At 35.2% G+C, this 19,675-nt stretch overlaps 1 protein-coding gene across 9 annotated transcripts in view; it reads right to left on the bottom strand.

The window, feature by feature from the left end:
• Positions 1 to 19,185, bottom strand: part of LOC5572946 (ubiquitin carboxyl-terminal hydrolase 32) — an 85,809-nt gene extending 66,624 nt beyond the window's left edge. For 4 of the 9 annotated variants that reach the window (XM_021851797.1, XM_021851806.1, XM_021851805.1 and 1 more), the window contains exon 1: positions 18,610 to 19,185. The gene's annotated coding sequence lies outside the window, so the exon portion shown is untranslated. The remainder of the gene's footprint in view (positions 1 to 18,609) is intronic. The other 5 variants (XM_021851800.1, XM_021851804.1, XM_021851798.1 and 2 more) reach the window with 4 other exon arrangements.
• Between the last annotated feature and the right edge of the window lie 490 nt (positions 19,186 to 19,675).

Genomic DNA, 19,675 nt, shown 5'->3' with positions numbered 1-19,675 from the left:
ATAATCAATAGTTACTCTGGATAGTATTCTGCAGGATTTTTTTGAAGAAATTCCTTGAAGATCATAAGACGGAACCCCAGATCAGGCTTAATAATTCTCCTCAACATCATCAGAGTTCGGTGAAATACTCTAGAGCAGCGTGCTGCCTTTGCCTCTTTGCGATGGAGTGAAAAAATGCTAGGCAGAGAGGCAACAAAAAATGAGTAACAGAGTAAAATTCCATCAAAAAAAGGTGCTCTCACAACTCCCCGAGGACTGTTTGTTCGGGCAGCAGACTCAAGAGTTCTTTTGAAATGTGAGTAAAGTTGCGCATCGCAATAAGAGAGAGGGAGTACCTGAAAAAAAATCCTCGCATTTTTTTTTGTACTCTCACTCGAATCGCTTGAGGATCTGGGTTAGTAGTGTTTGATCCTTTGGTCGCGTTGCTTGCTCTTGCGAGGGCGAACGATGAACACTTGTTCGGCATAGGGGAATTCGGGGTAAAACCGACACCCTAAGCTTATTGATAAAATTTGTGTACTTTAGCTTGTTAAACGAACCTAAAATTGTTGTAGAATCACATATTGGTTATAAATATATCAATCCTTGCAATCGATGGATGATATATGAAGGTTATATAGTGATTTAAATCGAATTGATATTTCATCATTTTTAGAAGAGACAATTGAGAGTGCGGGTAAGATCGACACCCTGTTGGGGTAAAACCGACACATGCACTTTGAGTAGAATTTATACGTTGTGAACGTCACCATCACATTGCATATTGAAAAGAATGCTTTAAACATGACTGGCGACATTTATGACCCCTTCCTCTAAAGGATTATACACATATTACGTAAATTATTGAAGAGAGGCCAAAGATCCACTAAATATATGTGAAAATTTCAAATGTCACATGCTAAGATTATAAAGTTGGGGTGAATACACATGGATATTTTTAATTTGTGTTCATGGAACGTTTAGAAGATAAAGTTGTGGCGTATGATTGGTTGTGAAAATAAATACTGTTTTATTTTTACAAAACAGAAAAGTGTAATTATTTTTATATAATAAAAACTGTCGAATCTCATGGTTTGAAAATAACAAATAAGATTAATTAATTTTCGTGAAAATATTTCAAATTCTATTAATTTTTCAATTTTAAATGAGAAAAATTTATTCAAGCTTCATCAAATAAGTTGAAACGTGATAACATAGAAATATTTTTTTTAATACTTAATGATAGCTTGTGGCAAAACATATAGTGTCATATTTTATATGTTGACAAGTTCGCCTTCCGTGAACTTCACTGGAATTCGAGAATAAAGACTCACATAAACTACAGAGATAGTCCTCCGATTAGAAAGATTCCTTGAAGTTAGATTATGAAGCAAAGAAAGGTGTCGATTTTACCCAGAATGAAAGTGTCGATTTTACCCCGAGTGGACATTTATTTTTCAATAGCGTTTTCAGCTGTCGAAAAAACAAAAAATAATTTCTCCTTCATGTTGTATTATTGTAATAATAGTAAATGATGATGTAGACGCAGAATAAATAATGACATTTAAAAAATTTCACATGCGAAATAGTTAAAGAATAACAGCGAAATATTGCAACTACTGTTGCTTCTATGTTGTCCAATATGATTTTGTTGTTTATTTTGGCAGTTTATTGGTAGCGTCAGTTTTAATGTCATTCGAAATACAACATTTCACAAGTTAAGATAGAGCGTGGTGGAAACTGCATGAAAATCTGCTCAAAACATGAAAAATCAAAGGGTGTCGATCTTACCCACAGTGTCGGTTTTACCCTGACTTCCCCTACAATTCATTTATCGAATAATATCGCGAATCCGGTCAGGCGTGAACAGTCTTGGGAACTGTGACCACAATTCACCAAAGTTCATCGATTCTGCCATTCAACCAAAACACAAAGCAGCAGCAGCATCAATACCATCAGGCGTTGCGCTGCCAACGGTTCACACACTGCTTGACTGTTTTTGTCTCTCCACTATGACCGTTTTCGGGCAGCCATTCCAAGGTGAATGATTGAAAAAAGTGTCAAATCATTCAATCGCTAATATTTCGCTAGTGTTTTCAACTAATTGAAATCTATTAGCTCTAACAGAAAGAGCACAATCATTCCGTTGCGATACATATAAACAAGTTGAATTTTATGCTACCTTTATCGAGCAAAAATCCAAAACCCCGAAAACCGAAAAATCTCTGGTCAATCATGGAGTAGCAACTACGAATTGTACGGTAATTTATGCTCATGCTGCTCATGCTCAACCTCTACCTCGAATCGCTTGAGGATCTGTGTTGAAAATTTTGAGTTCAGTTTTTGCTCCTAAGAAAAACGGCAAAATCGGCTCTTTGCATCGCAGAGGATTCTCTATCAAGCCTGCCCGGATGATATATGTGTAGGATTGACAGTAGGAATTAGAAGATTCTATTTAGAATAGGTCATTTACCAACATTAAACAGCAGTTTTTTTCAGAAAAGACTAAATTTTTTCTTCTAAAATCGCCCGTTTCTTAATTTTGTCAAGTGTGATAAACAACGAAAAATAATTGAAATCTGTTAAGAATTCTCTGAGCGGTGAGTTTTAGTATTTTTGAATTCACTCAGGCTTATATACGGGTTAAACGAAGTCCTGAAGAATCTGAGTAATCTGGATGAAATGCTGGAGAAATTCCTAGAAACAAATTGAGGAATTTCGTGAAGAATTGCAAAATGAATTTAATAAGGAATTTCTGGAAAATTTTCTCATCCCTGGAGTAATTTTTGAAGAAATCCCTGTTGAAAGAAATGCTTGGTATATGGTTCAATTTTGTATGTACACTACCCGTCATAAGTACGAACTCACTAAAATAAGTATTGCAACACCCAGTTGAATATTGAATCACCCCTCAAAAAGTTTAGCATCACCTCAAAATAGGTAAATTTACATTGCTACAGTGACTCAATTTCATTTTTGTACGGGGCACTCACACTTAAACGGTTTCGCCGAGAACCCAACAGCTGATAATATCAGCTATCAGGAACATTACTAAAGGACCTATCTAACATTGAGAGGCTCTCTTTGTTAACTTTCTCTTTCATTAATAACTGAGTCACATTAACCTCTTCTGTTGCGTTTTTTGTATGAAACGCTAGTCAAGGAAATTGACTCTCGATCTATAGTGAAAAACTTCCCAAAATCTCTAGTATTCCGCTGTTATAATTGAAAGAGAACGAGAGCGGAGAGAATCTCTCATTTGTACATAGGTCCTTTAGTAATGTTCCGCGAGATATCTCGGTAATAATTTGACGATTCTCGGTAAAATTTTTACCGAAATCTCGGTAAACGTTTATTTTACCGAATCTCGGTAACGTTTGCCGAGATCTCGGCAAAAAATTCGGATTGCCGATATCTCGGTAAAATAAGTACCGAGATTCAGCGTTAAAAATTACCGAATTCTCAGCTGTTGGGTTCTCGGCGAAAAATTTTACTGAGGTCGGTGAAATAATTTAAGTGTGCTGTTTTCATATCAAGTTGGTATAAAACTATTAAATGTTGCATGGACTTCGATATACTTTATCAATAACGAAGGTCAGGTGTCATCTATTGTTTGGCATTAACAAATTGTATTCATTTGCTTAAGTCTTTGGAATAATGGAAAAGTATTGAGTTTGTGACTATAATTGACCCAAAGCTATATTCGTACACCTAACAAAAGAGATATGTACAACATTCAAAACTTATTTTCAATGGACTAGATGATTGCTTAAGTTCTTCGTTATGTTGTTTAGATGTAGTAGAGTACATTTGGAAAATTTATATGCGGACATATTTGAAACTTAGGAAAATTTAAGAAAAATTCCACTTTTCCCATGTTTTTTTCTAAAATATTCGGTAAGTCTATTGTTGGACTTAATTTTTTTTCAACATCACGTCCTTAAGAATGATTACTGCGAATATTGTACAAGTTTCAGAAAATCAGAATCAGTTTTAGAGTAGCTAGGAGTGGATATCGACAACTTATAGTTTTGTAACATAGGTAATAAAAAATTTATTACAAATCAAAAACCAAAAACTTGGGTCCATTTCTCTCAGTTTGGCTCCTAAATGGATATACATAATCCATAGTTAATTTTCCCATCAAAACATTGCATAGGGTCGATGTACCAATAGCCGCATAGCTAAGAACAAATATTCATATAAAATCGAAAAATAACGCTAGCGCACGCTATGTCTGAACCAGACGATTATAAAAATCGAATGTACATCGGTGTTTTTCTCGCTAGGGTACAGTATTTTGGTTATATTTTCGTAATCTTAAGGTTTTAAAATATTTTATCGGTGAAATTTTGATTTTCTCCAATTTTAAGCTATTTTTCATACTAAAACCCATGAAAATCCTGGGGAGAGAAATTGATCGACATTTCCTCTCACTCCTTATGAATAAAAGAGTCTCATAGATAAAATACAACAATTTTGAATGAATACATATATCCTTAGATCATGAAATGGGGGTTCGAGATGAAAGAAAGTCATTTCATTATTCTTCCATATCCCACAAAACGCAATGAGCGAGTGCGAACGTGCTCGATCGTCTTACTTATTTATTACAGATTCGAGTGCGTTTAATGAGGTTATGTAATCTTGTATGACAGCATAACTGTATATTCACTCTAAACGCTTAGCATAATGCTATATTAAAATAATGCTACAAAGCATTTACAATGTTAATCAAATGCATCATTGCTTGACAGTTATTGAACAAATGCATGATAACATTATTAATGCAAAAAATGTTGACTTTCGACCAAATTAATGCAATGGTATAATGCTTGTGGTTACTTGGGATATTTTTACATCAGCTGAAAGCTTTTTATCTTGGTTTTGTGGGAAAAATATGAAAACTACGAAAACTCATATGTTTGTATTTATTATCGCTTGTGCCACTATAGGAATACATGTACCTATAGTAGCACTATTTCTAATTTCTGTTCCTATAGTAGCACAAGTATCACGGCGTTGGCAAAATACTAATCAAAACCTATTTTTATAAAACTTTTATATTTTTCCTACAATATGTGTATAAAAAGCTTTCGTTTGATGTAAAAAAAGTTCTTAATTCATCAATTATTTCGTATAATAAAAAATAGTTTCTCTCAGTAGTGCTACTATAGGAGCAATAGGTTTACTATAGGCTCAAGGGAGCTAAAATTTTAAGCAAAACTAATTTTTTCGATCATTTTTTGAACAAAATCAAGCTGTGTATCAATGGTACTTAGATAGATTGCTCCTGACCTTCATGTCAAAAATTATTTTGAAAAGATTTATAGCAAAACGGCCGTAAAAAGCCACTAGTGCGACTATAGGGGACTGTCCACTAAGGGAACACCGACCCTAAATATTATTTTTCATTTTACTTCCAAACATGATTACAGAGATTTATAGAATAAATATTATTGCCGTAACCGCAACACAAACGCTTTATAAAATGATGAAAACAGCAGGATATATTCTAAAAAAAGTATATCAATGCTCTCTACTCATTCAAGTTATTTTGCATTTTTCTTACAAAATCAATAAATTGCAAAATAGGGTGCTATTTTGAATATAATTTGAATATTAATTCAAAGATAATTGAACATTGCGATAACATCTATTATGTAGAGGTTTGTACAGCGTAGTTTAGGGTACTTTATTGTAAAATGAAGTTCGTAGTTCAAATTCTTTTTACAGACAAGTTCAAAATTAACCTTTACCTGTTGTTTAGAATGAAAATTTGGTTTACATTGATTAAAAATATCATGTTAGAAGAGTATTGAAGTTATTGCACAACAATTTCAGAACTCAAAAGGGATGAAAACTGTTTATGATTCCATGATTCCTGTAAGCTGTATACATTTCAACTAAATTTCTATCAGAGCTCACAAATATAATTTTTTTTTTTTTTTTTTTTTTTTTTTTTTTTTTTTTTTTTTTAATTTCTTTATTAGTATCATTCCAAACATTACATTCATTTCTTATATCTAGGTGTTCTGTGTTATTTGACAACACTATCATCCTAATTTGGTAAAACAAATTTAAGATTTAATTAACATTTTGTTAACAACATATTACATTTCATTTGCCGTAGCAGTTCAGTTTTTTTTTACAGGTGAGTTGATTTCACCTGCTTATAAGAGAAAAAAAAAATGTTTTTAATATACTTAACCTAACTTAACCTAAACATATAACGCATTAATCGTGGCAATAGAAGATTGTAACGATTTTTGCCTGAAATTATTAATGATTGTATTTGACATTTGTTCCAATGTTTCAACATTGGATATTCTATGTAACTCATTGGTACTATACCAGGGAGGAAGCCTCAGAATCATTTTCAAAATTTTATTTTGAATTCTCTGCAGAGCTTTCTTCCTGGTATTACAACAGCTAGTCCATATTGGTACAGCATACAACATGGCTGGCCTGAAAATTTGTTTGAATATCAAAAGCTTGTTCTTAAGACAAAGTTTTGATTTTCTATTAATAAGGGGATAGAGACATTTTACATATTTATTACATTTGGCTTGAATGCCCTCAATGTGATTTTTGAAAGTTAAATTCTTATCTAGCATGAGCCCTAGATACTTAACTTCATCTGACCAATTTATTGGAACCCCTCTCATCGTGACAACATGTCTACTTGAAGGTTTCAAATAAAGAGCTTTTGGTTTATGTGGGAATATTATTAGTTGAGTTTTGGAAGCATTAGGAGAAATCTTCCATTTTTGCAAGTATGAAGAAAAAATATCCAAACTTTTTTGCAATCGACTACAGATGACACGCAGGCTTCGTCCTTTGGCGGAGAGGCCTGTGTCATCCGCAAACAAAGATTTTTGACATCCCTGAGGTAGCTCAGGTAAGTCATATTGTATAATATTGGTCCCAAAATGCTGCCTTGAGGAACTCCAGCTCTTACAGGAAGTCTTTCAGATCTGGAGTTCTGATAATTAACCTGAAGTGTACGATTTGACAGATAACTTTGAATTATTCTAACAATGTATGTTGGAAAATTAAAGTTTTTCAATTTTACAATCAAACCTTCATGCCAAACACTGTCGAATGCTTTTTCTATGTCTAGAAGAGCAAGACCAGTAGAATAGCCTTCAGATTTGTTGGAACGGATCAAATTTGTTACACGTAAAAGTTGATGAGTGGTCGAATGTCCATGGCGGAATCCGAACTGTTCATTGGCAAAAATTGAATTTTCGTTGATGTGGGCCATCATTCTGTTCAAAATAACCTTTTCAAAAAGTTTACTGATGGAGGAAAGCAAACTGATTGGACGATAGCTAGAAGCTTCTGCAGGATTTTTGTCTGGTTTTAAAATTGGAACAACCTTAGCATTTTTCCATTTGTCAGGAAAATATGCTAATTGAAAACATTTGTTAAATATATCAACTAAAAATGATAAGCTACTTTCTGGAAGTTTCTTGATGAGGATGTAGAAAATTCCATCATCGCGAGGAGCTTTCATGTTTTTGAATTTTTTAATAATAGTTCTCACTTCTTCCAAATCAGTCTCCCAGGCATTTTCGAAAACGTTCTCTTGATTGAGAATATTTTCGAACTCCTGAGTAACTTCATTTTCAATTGGACTAGTAAGTCCTAAATTAAAATTGTGCGCACTTTCAAACTGCATAGCAAGTTTTTGAGCTTTTTCGCAATTAGTTAGTAATAATTTGTTTTCCTCTTTCAATGCCGGTATTGGCTTCTGAGGTTTTTTCAAGATTTTAGATAATTTCCAAAAGGGCTTAGAGCCAGGGTCCAATTGAGAAATTTTATTTTCAAAATTTTTGTTTCTTAATTGAGCAAAACGTTTCTTGATTTCTTTCTGCAAATCCTGCCATATAATTTTCATAGCAGGATCGCGAGTGCGTTGAAATTGCCTTCTCCTCACGTTTTTAAGACGGATCAAGAGTTTAAGTTCATCGTCTATAATCACGGATTCAAATTTTACTTCACATTTTGGAATTGCAATGCTCCGGGCTTCAACAATGGAATTTGTTAAAGTTTCAAGAGCATTGTCAATATCAAGTTTAGTTTCTAAAGATATGTTAACATCAAGATTGGAGTCAACATACGTTTTATATATATTCCAGTCGGCTCGTAAATAATTGAAAGTGGAGCTGATAGGATTGAGAATCGCTTCTTGGGATATTTGAAATGTAACAGGGACATGATCAGAATCAAAATCAGCATGAGTAATCAGTTGGCTACAAAGATGACTAGAGTCGGTTAAGACCAAATCAATCGTAGATGGATTTCTAGAAGAGGAAAAACATGTGGGGCTATCAGGGTATTGAATTGAGAAATATCCTGAAGAGCACTCATCAAATAAAATTCTGCCGTTGGAATTACTTTGAGAATTATTCCATGACCGATGTTTGGCATTAAAGTCACCAATGACAAAATATTTTGACTTATTGCGAGTCAATTTACGCAAGTCAGTTTGGAGCAAATTAACTTGCTGCCCAGAGCATTGAAAAGGCAAATAGGCAGCTATGAAAGTATATTTACCAAACTGTGTTTCAACAGAAACACCTAAAGTTTCAAAAACTTTAGTTTCAAATGATGAAAACAGTTGATGTTTTATACGCCTATGAATGATGATTGCAACTCCCCCACATGCCCCATCAAGTCTATCATTACGATAAACAAAAAAGTTAGGATCTCTTTTGAGTTTAGATCCAGGTTTTAAATACGTTTCGGTAATAACTGCTATATGCACGTTATTAACCGTAAGAAAATTAAACAGCTCGTCCTCTTTACCATTCAGAGAACGAGCATTCCAATTTAAAATATTTAAATTATTATTTGGATCCATTAGAAAAACGTAATCCAATAACAATTTGATTTGTAAATTTTACACCTACTTGGACTGCTTCAGTCATAGTGGTGGCTTTGAACATTGCATCAATCATTAGATTCAATTGTTCAGTTAGAAAATTAAAATCAGAGGCAGACATGTCATGTGATTTCCCATTAGAATTTCCGGTAGACGAAGAAGCGGAATTACCTGTGGCGGTAGGGTTTTTTCCATTTGATTTGAAACAAGTAGAATGGGTACCCATTAGACCTATTCATATTTTCAAGAATGTCGGGAAATCAACCAGTCAACCAATATTTAGATTTTTCATGTTAAAATGAACTTCTGGGCAAAATTTCAATCAATTTGGAGAAAAATTAGGTGTGCTTCAAATCAATTATGTATTTTCAGGATAATTTCAAGCTATAAAAAATCATAACTACCGAACGGAACACCAAAAATTATTGAAAATACCTCTACACAGTAGTTGACTCAATTCTACGAACTTTTGTCGAACATGATTTTACGATTGGAGCAAGTTTTAACATAGTTTGGTTGAGATTTGTGCTTCGAGGTTCTTGAAAATCACTATTTTTAGGAAGTGTTCTCTCTAAAAAACATACCTGTATGAAAATTTAGCATTTTTACCTTCCAGAACATGATGACTAAACATATCTATAACTCAATCCCGTTGAAAGTTACAAGTTATCTTACGAAAATAAATTGTAAAAAATAGTAACTTAGGAAGCACATATGTGAATCCGCTGTGGGGGAGCAAAGAGCACCATCGTGAGCTTTGTGGAATGTAAAAAATGAACACGTTAGCACTGCTTTTTCTCAGTCGATGATGATGATTGTTTTCAAATCGTTCTGAATCGTCAATGAAATGCGATCAAAACAATCATCAATCGGAAAGAAAAAGCAATGCTAACTTGTTCAATTCATTCATTCGTCGGTACATGTGTCATGCGTGATTTAACTATCATCAGGTTGCGATGCAGTGCTCGATCTTTGGGCATTTTTTGTAATTTATTGCCTTAGGTAACATGTAACCTGTTAATGGTTAATGAATTCATAGTTTTACAATGTTCTATTCCCGTTGACTATGGTCTGAAAAAATAATGTCAATGTGTGTTTTTTGTACCATATATATTCAAAAAACTGTGATTTCAGGATACTGCGGAGAAAAAATCTCGATCAAACAATGTTAAAACTCAATTTGATCTTATTAGCGTGTTCGACAAACTTTAACAGAATAGAATTAGCTTTCAAGTAGTGGTAATAGCAAGTGGTTTTGATTTTCCAAATGCTAGTTATGATTTTTCAAACCTTGATATAAGCTCAAAAACACATTTTCAACTTGAAGCATATTGAAATCCTTATCAAATGAGCTGAAAATTTGACCACACATTGTTCTTAGCATGATAATTTGGAATACTGCTTGACCGGGAGATTTACTGAGATTTTTTCAAATATGAACAGGTCTAGTACCCATGGATCGAACAGGGGAGGAGTTCGAATTTCCTGCTACGATATCGGCAAAGGATTTACCGTGGGTAGATACATTCGAAATGGAAAGATTCGAACGGCTACCCGACGGATTAAAATTAGTTTGTGAATGAGCATGATTATGATCTTCCTGATGGGTATGATTCATGATCAAGCGATCGTTAACTGAAAAATGAGCATTGTTCGATACTCTACCAGGCAAATTCCGGAAACGACCGTTATCGTAACGGATATTATCTTTCGTCTGCCTGGCACGAGCCTCAATGACCCTTTTGCGTGAAGGACAATTCCAAAAATTGGACTTATGGTTAGCCCCGCAATTACAACATATGAATTTGGTGGTATCTTCCTTCACTGGACAGACGTCTTTGGCGTGAGAAGAACCTCCGCAAATCATGCATTTGGCATCCATGCGACAATTTTTTGTACCATGACCCCACTTTTGGCACCGACGGCACTGAGTGGGGTTCTGGTAATTTCCTCCAGGTTTCTGGAAATGTTCCCATGTCACACGGACATCAAACAAAAGTTTTGCTTTTTCTAAAGCTTTAATATTATTTAGTTCTTTTTTGTTAAAGTGAACTAAATAAAATTCTTGAGAAAGCCCTTTCCGAACAATGCCAGATTGGGTTCTCTTTTTCATAATGATTACTTGGACTGGGGAAAATCCAAGTAAATCATTTATTCCATTTTTGATCTCTTCAGGTGATTTATAGTCACTTGAGAGACCTTTCAAGACAACTTTGAACAAACGTTCAGTTTTGTCGTCATAAGTAAAAAATTTGTGCTTCTTCTCTTCAAGATGTTTGAGAAGAAGCTCACGATCTTTAAGAGTTTCCGGCAAAAAGCGACAGTCTCCTTTCTTTGCGATTTGGAAGGAAACCTTGATTCCCCTAATGGAGTTCAAGATCTCCTGCCTAAATCCCCCAAATTCGGAACAACTGACCACGATAGGCGGCACTCTTTGCTTCCTCACTTGAATCAAAGAGCCTGGGCTAGAGGCTGCTTCGATTTGGTGTTCGGAAAATTTGTCTAGAGCATCGAACTGATTGCTCATTTCGATACAATTATTCATTTCACCCTTGGAAGAAACTTCGCATTCCGGGGAAGCGTCCTTTTTTCCATTCTTGCCACGTGTAGTGACAGTTTTAAAACCCACTTTTTTGGAAGGAAGTAGTGAATTCAGAGTTTCACCTTTCCTTTTGTTTGTTGTTGATACCATGTTTAATTAATAAACGAAAGAAGACGTGACCTTCGAAAGGTTTTTTCCCAAGACGGTGTCCAAGAAGGATTACCACCGCTAGCTTTCGCCAACGGGTCCAACGAAAAATCGAAGGCACGGGTCCAAACAAGGATCGTAAAGGGATCAATAGCAGAAAAAATAGTACTGAAAAGTACTGTTTTAGTAGCACTGAAAAGTACCGTTTTTAATTTTAGCACTGAAAAGTACTGTTTTTGTAGCACTGAAAAGTACTGTTTTATTGCTTTAGGTAGTTTTTAAGAAAACTTCCAAGAGCAGAGAGAATTCGTGTACGCACAGCACGAAGGTACGATGCGCACTGAACGAATATAATTAATAGTTTGAATCAAATGACAATAATGAACGTTATTGTCCGAATTATTGCTAATAAATTGTCCAAATGTACTTCACTAAATCTGAACATCATAATAAAGCACTTCAGCAATCAAATAGAGGTTTAAAATTTAGTTTTGAATGTTCTACGTTTCAATTTTGGTAGGTGTACGAATATGAAATTGGGTGAATTTTAGACATAAATTCAATACTTTTCCATTAATCCAAAGATGAATGTAAATGGAAACATTTTGTGATTGCCAAATAATAGATGACACCTATTACCTTCAATGTTGATAAAGTATTTTAAACTGAATAAATTTAATAATTTTTCACTAACTTGATGTGAAAACAGTATCCCGTACGAATATGAAATTGGGCCACTGTATATCTCGAGATCCTTATGATATGTGAAAAACCGACCGGACATCCGGAAGGCAAATAACTGGTTCGCAATTTTGCCGGTAGGTGGCAGTAGTGAGCATGCAAAATTGAGCATTTTAAGTATGTTCTATCTTGTGATCCACTTGAGATAGAAATTTCGAGTCTTCGGCAAAGTTGCTCAACAGGTCAAGGACGTTCGGAAGACATGCAGTTTAGTTCGCAATTTTGCCGCTAGGTGACACTACTGGGCATGTTCTATCTTGTGATCCACATGAGATAGAAAGATCGAGCCTTCGACAAAGTTATTCAGAAGGTCAAGGACAACCAAAACAGCATACGGTTTGGTTCGAAATTTTGCTGATAGGTAGTGCTAGAGAATGTAAAATTGAGCGTGCTAAACTAATTCTCTCTTGTGATCTACAAGAGATAGAAAGTTCAAGTCTTCGGGAAAGTTGTTCAGAGTGTCATGGACATCCGGAAAGAAGACCTTTTAATTTAAAAAAAATCCAGTTGATGCCACTAGTAAGCAAATGAAATTAAGGATTTCAAACAAGTTATATCTTCTGACCCAGATAAGATAGAAAATTGGAGTCTTGAATATCAATGTCCTCAAAGATGAAGTAAATCATCTCTGAATCTCTAGAAAATGCAGTCGATCGTACCTGAAACACTTGAATATCAAGTGAATCAGATCTGACCGACTTGAATATGCAGTGAATCCGACATGAATCACTGAAATATGAAGTGAATCAATCCTAAACCACTTGAATATGAAGTAAATCAATCCTGAATCATTCGAATATGAAGTGAATCAGGTATGAAACACTTGAAAATGAAGTGAAACAGAAATGAACCACTTGATGATTAATTGAACATTAAGTGAATCAAACCTGAAACATTTTAATATGAAGTGAATCGGGTATGAATCAGGTATGAATCACTTGAATGTGGAGCGAATTGAATAACTTGGAAATGAATTATTTGAGTATGAAGTGAATCAATCCTGAATTACTTCAAAATGAATTGAATCTGACGTGAATCAATTGGATAGGAAGCGAACCAAACCTGAATCACATGAATATGAAGTGGATTAGTCATGAGTCACTTTAACATGGAGTGAATCTGACATGATTTACTCAATATGGAGAAAATCAAACCTGAATTGCTTGACTATAAAGGGGCCCAGATAGCCGTAGCGGTAAACGCGCAGCTATTCAGCATGACCATGCTGAGGGTCGTGGGTTCGAATCCCGCTGGTCGAGGATCTTTTCGTAAAGGAAATTTTCTCGATTCCCAGGGCATAGAGTATCTTCGTACCTGCCACATGCAAAAATGGTCAATCGGCAAAGAAAGCTCTCAGTTAAAAACTGTGGAAGTGCTCATAAGAACACTAATCTGAGAAGCAGGCTCTGTCCCAGTTGGGACGTAACGCCAGAAAGAAGAAGAAGAAGAAAGTGAATCAAATCTGAAACAGGATCAGACATTTATCACTAGGGTATGAAGTGAATCAACATGAATCACTTGAATATTAAGACAATCAATCCTGAATCACTTGAATATAAAGAGTTTCTGACTTGGATAATTTGAATATGATGTGCGTTAGGCATGAATCACTCACACATGAAGTAAAACATACCCGAACCCTTAAAATTTGCATCAGATCTGAAACACTTGAATATGCAATGGATCATACTTGAATCACTTGAATATGATACAGTTCTGATCTTAATCATTTCCAGTTCCAAATCATGAGATTTAATAACAGTCAACACTCCATAACTTGATGTTCCATATCTTGACAAATTGTTGAAAAAACAGAATAAAAATTGGGTTTCTTGGCAACATCGGGACTCAGTAACGTACAGTAATTTCATAAAGAACACAATATATAAATAGAAGTAGCTTGAAATTCTTCATTCAACATGTTCACTACTGCCAAAATTACGAGCTAAATTGTTTGCCTTTCGGATAACCTTGACCTTTTAAAAACTTTGCCAAAATCTTGAATATTTTTCCTTATCAAAATTATGAGATAGAACTTGTGAAAAGTTGTATATAAATCAATCTGTTTTTCGGATGCTCTTGACTTCGATCTTTCTATCTTATTTGGATCAAAAAAGATAAAACTAGTTGAGGATGCACAATGTCACATGCTCACCAGCCCCACCTATAGGAGGCAAATGTAGTATCGAAATAAATAGAAACCCCTTATGAAAATTCGCCACAAGAAATCGGGTTGACATTCATAAATTTGCCCTATGAAACCAGAACAAAAAATGTTCTGGTGAAATCGAACCAAGAACCATGCGATCGATAGGCCCGAGCGCACACCACACGCCTCTCGACGCCTTGATAAGGAGTGATGCTAACACGATACATAAAGCGTTCGTATTGCAATAATCGTTCCAAATTCCATAAGGCCAAATCTATGAATTTCGATAGTCCACTTCGCTGCGTGTAAGCTTAATCTATCAGGTTTCTGGGGAAGATAAGCACATAATTATTGTAGGGATTCTTACATCATCCTGAGCAGAATTTTCAGAAAATTGTATAACAGTGAAGTAAGAACATGTTAGATTGAACATAAATTTTAAATTTTAGTAGATTTTAGTATGGCAATAAAATTATGAAACATCCGTCAAGATGGTTCATTTCGCGAAAGCATATTTTTTGTCACTGAAACTTGTAAACTCTATTGACGAATAAAAGTTGGATTATGTTTCCAAAAATCGGAAATTGAATAAGCTAATTATGATTTGCTGTCATGCAAATAATGTAAAATTATCCAAAGTTCTAATTAGGAACTTTAAACACTTTGTGCTTGAAAAAAGGGATCGAACCGGGACAAATCAAAGACCGTGCGGAAACCAATAAAAACAATTCTGGAACCAACAAAACAAAAATAATTGCGCCCGAGCCTGCCAAATAAACGAGATAAGTAAAAAAAAAGAAAACAAAAATAAATCAAACAAGAATCAGGAGTTTACAGTTTTTGTAAGAATTTCAGAAAATCCGGCTAGGCATTTTTATATGAATATTGTGTTGAGAATTACAATTATTACTCCTCGTATTAATGCTTTTTTCAAGATTTTTCACGAAAATTACATTATAAACCAAATCAGGTATTTGCACAAATAATACATTTATTGTTTTTAACGGCCTTACTAAGTTCAATATACCTCCAAGAATTTACCCTGGATTTTTATGCATAGCCCTAGAAATTGCTCCAGAGACTATCTCCAGGAATTATTCCAAATATTCTCTCACAAATTTATCAGCAAAACCCTGGAGTTTATCCAGTGATTCTAAAATTCATTTCGCTAGGATTTCGTCCAAGATTTCCGTTTAGGACATTTTTAGGAGTTTAAGCAATAATTTCTCCAGTGATGCCTCCTGTCCGAGGGCGGCCAAAACCTCAAAAATCAAAGTTGTTTTATCCGAACGGTAATATTTTTCCTGACTTCCTCAACACTTCTGTTGTTCAAATCCAAAGTATGAAGCAGATTCATTGGAGTTTGAATTTTATACAGCTCCTTGAATGGACCGTGGACATGATTTTTCAAGAAAATTAAAATTTACGATCCATTTTTCACAAGCTATTTATGAATTTAAAGAGATCTCGACCCGCAATGGTATCTTCAGAGAAGTTGTTTGTATATACACATAGCATACCTGAGTTGAATAAAAATTTGCATTATATTCATACAAAGTGAATTAAAGTTAAAATTGTTCAAAAAACATTATTTTTTATAAAAGTACCCTAAGACATTAGTAGCCCACGAATGCCCGCGATGAGAATAGGTTCATTCGAAAGCTAAAAATAAGAGCTTTCAAGTAGGGTACAAATTATTTTGCGAAAACTTGCGATAGACCACTTTCTACGCGCTTGAAGGTGTACGGAGTGCAATTCTAATTAAATAATAATAATCCTGTAATACGCTAGTACGTGCATTGCAATCGCAGTAGCCATGAATTGCATCCCGTCCCGAGAAGAAACGAAAAAACTGCTTTTAAGCAGACAGGTGTTCTTATGACCACTTCCGCAGTTATTAACTAAGGACTTTTCTTGCCGATTGACCATTTTTGCGATGATACTTTATGCTCTGGCGAGTCGAGAAAATTTACTTTATCAAAAGACCCTCGACTGGTGGGATTCGAACCCACGATTCTCAGGTTAGTCTAGCTGAATAGCTGCGCGTTTACCGCTAGGACTCTCTGGGCCCCTATGTTGATGTTATACCTTAATTAAATATTGTCTATACCTTTATTTGATATTATTAGGATATTGAACAACCTTGAATTTAAATTTGAGCTGTCACTAAATAAAATAACACAAATTATCTCGGCTTATTAAGATGGTTGAACGAAACTATTTCCCTCGACATGCGGCCTCCAGATAAAATGAAACAAATTGGAAAAATCATTCCCTACGTGGATTTGCTTTAGCTGTTAAAACAAGTATGATAACAGACTGAAGCTAAAGATATGACAATCATGCTGAAACTGATTAAATGGATGATACTTGCATAAGGGCAGGGTTAGATCTGAGATATTTTTGGACAAATGTTCATGAAATTTTCACATTTTTATTTCAAACGTCACAAAAATTTCAACATATATTTTTGAGTGGTTTTTCCTATCACGAGTTCATCGTAGTTTTTTTTACAAATTTTAAAAATTGGCGCATTTAATAAATAAGGTGATTATTGAGACGAGATGAACATATTTACTTATGATGGTTTTTGTGTAGAGCTTCCATATCTTTGGATGAATAATTAATATTTTTGTCAAAAATTGCGCTTTAGTCTAGATGTTTTTACTATTGGAGTTGTGCATGGAAAAATTACTCAAAACTATATGTTGAAATTCAAGTAATGCCTGGCATGTTGTGAAAATTTCATTTCAATCCGTCAATAAATAACTGCGAACCAGCCTGCCTAAGTTGACCATTTTGTATGGAAGATTGGAAAAGTTGAAAATGTATCGTCCAAACCTGAATATTCTAATTATCAGTCCAAAACAAGAAAAAATCGAAAATAAAAGTCCATAATAGTTCAATATGGCATAAAATATGTCAAATATATGATTTCAGCTATTTTAAGGAGAGTTTGAGGTTTTGTCCGACATTTGTTCTAGATCGAACCACTGTGCACTGATTTCCCAGAAATGTCGTTCAATGTGTCCAATGTGTCAACCGGGAATTTTTCAGAGGATACCTTTAGAAATTACCCTAGAGATTACTCCTATTATTATTTCAGAAAGACGGCAGCCATTCCACGAGAAATTTTGCAAGGAAATTCTCGCAAAAGTTGGTAATTACTGAAAAAAAACGTTTTTTTTTAATTTGCGGCTGGATTTTCTGGAAACGTTTCTTGTACAACAATTCCTGATTCCTGTCGTATTTACTGTTGTGAAACCTCAAATAAATCTATTGACAATCCATGAACATTCAGCTTGAGAAATTACTTAAGTTTGCTTAGATAAACTGTTGAAATAATTGTAGGTGGAATGTTGGAGAATTTTTCACAGAAATTACTGATGGAATAATTTTTAGGGGGCAATCTCTGCAAGAATTTTTGAGCAATTCCTGAGATGACCCGTTTATGAATTCACAAAATATTTCATATGACAATGGCTGGAGAAGTAGGAAGTTCCTTGTAGAAGTTCCTAAAAATATAAACGACTTTCTTCGAAAACTTTTGGAATATGGAAAGAACTCCTGTAGAAATCGAAAGAAAAGGAAATAGTGGAAAAGCATTTTGGAGAATTTTTAGAGTAATCTCTGCGGAAATTTCTGGTTAGGTTTTTCAAATCAGAATTCACTGCAAGGAGAAGGGAAATAGTGACTTTAGGGACCTTCCATTAAAAATAGAGACTTTATAGAGGCTTGCATTACAATAGAGTTCAAATCTCTAAAAAGAGGCGTTCTATGAGACTTGCAACATGTATTTAGCTTATTGGCACAAACCGGTGGCCAAAGTAATTCCCTGCTATTTATCTATCTGGCCGCACTGGAATCATTCTGCGCGACCAACGACAAAACGATGATTGGCCTTTATCATCGTCCGCCGAAGGTATAGAAAGGAGAACGGAACGGAGGTAAAAATGAACAAGTGCAGGCGCAGGGCAGGGAAGCGCAGCAGCCAGCAGGGAACTAAAACTGTAGAGACAAGAGCAGCAGCAGCAGAAGCAAAAACGGGGTGCAGGTTCTCCTCAAACGCGATTCCGGGGGGTGGAAACGGAATGGGGCAGGCAATGCATACACAGCACAAAACCGTGAGCTTGCGGAATCAGGTGATTATGTGGAAATTACAATTATCGTTGTCGTCGTCGAACGGACTTTAGTAGCCGCGTATCCAGTGGCCACTTGCTTTCATTATTCCGGAATACGGTAACGGGATCCGAATTTTGCGACCAACACTTTTACTGATTGTCCTTTTTCAGAATTCAATATTCTTTACACTACCTACACAATATTTTTGCTTCTTATTTCTTTGCACATTCTCCAATATAACGGAATTCAGGAACGGACACCTATTATTCTGTTTTTCCTTCCCTCAAAATGCACTTTTCACTATTGCGTAGAAAGAACCTTTTCTCCTCTTGGAACCTTTACGCAATTTTACTCTTCTTTCTAGATAGGAAACACTCGCCAAAACGAACAAACGACGGCTCGAGCACGAAACACTGATAATGGAACTTCTTTCGTCCGAAATATTACACTAAAAATCTCCGATTACGAATTATATTTGCGAAATGACGAAAAAACGATGCAGAATTTTCACTATCACTAACTTTTGTACTGCTCTCGCTGCTATCACTCTGAGCTGCCACTTGAATTGAACGCAGAGCACAAATTCCTTCCGATTCGACTTCTGACTGACAACACACTGTATCGTCGCTCTCGCTCTGCCCTTCGGCCAGAGGCTGTGGGGTGATGTTCTCCGTCTTTGTCTGTGTTGTTTTTCTTCTGGAACGGCGACAAAACGTGGTGAATATCTGGAAGTATGGTGTGTCCGTCTTGTCAAAGCAGCGCATGTTGTCTGCGTGGTTGTATGAGCGCGGCTGCGTACTTGAAATTCGATGCGCACCGAAATCAAAGTGTAACGATCTAGGGGTGAATCACTTATGATGCATCTGTTAAATTTCATGCATTCAAATGCATTTAGGGCTTATTCACAAATTTCATAACGCAGAAGGGAGTGGGTGGGTGTCCTCATGGTGTTACGGCTCATACAAAATTTGTAAAATATTCATACAAAAAGTGTTATGAGGGGGTGGGTGGGTGTTCAAAATGGCTATTATCAGCGTTATGAATTATGTGAATAAACCCTTTTCTTTGATCGCAGTACGCAGTTGTAAAGAAATGTAATTTCAAA

Source organism: Aedes aegypti, chromosome 3 (assembly GCF_002204515.2).
Source record: "Aedes aegypti strain LVP_AGWG chromosome 3, AaegL5.0 Primary Assembly, whole genome shotgun sequence".
NCBI lineage: Eukaryota > Metazoa > Arthropoda > Insecta > Diptera > Culicidae > Aedes > Aedes aegypti.
Note: the sequence above shows the minus strand (reverse complement) of the source record. Positions and strands in the feature narration are given on the sequence as shown.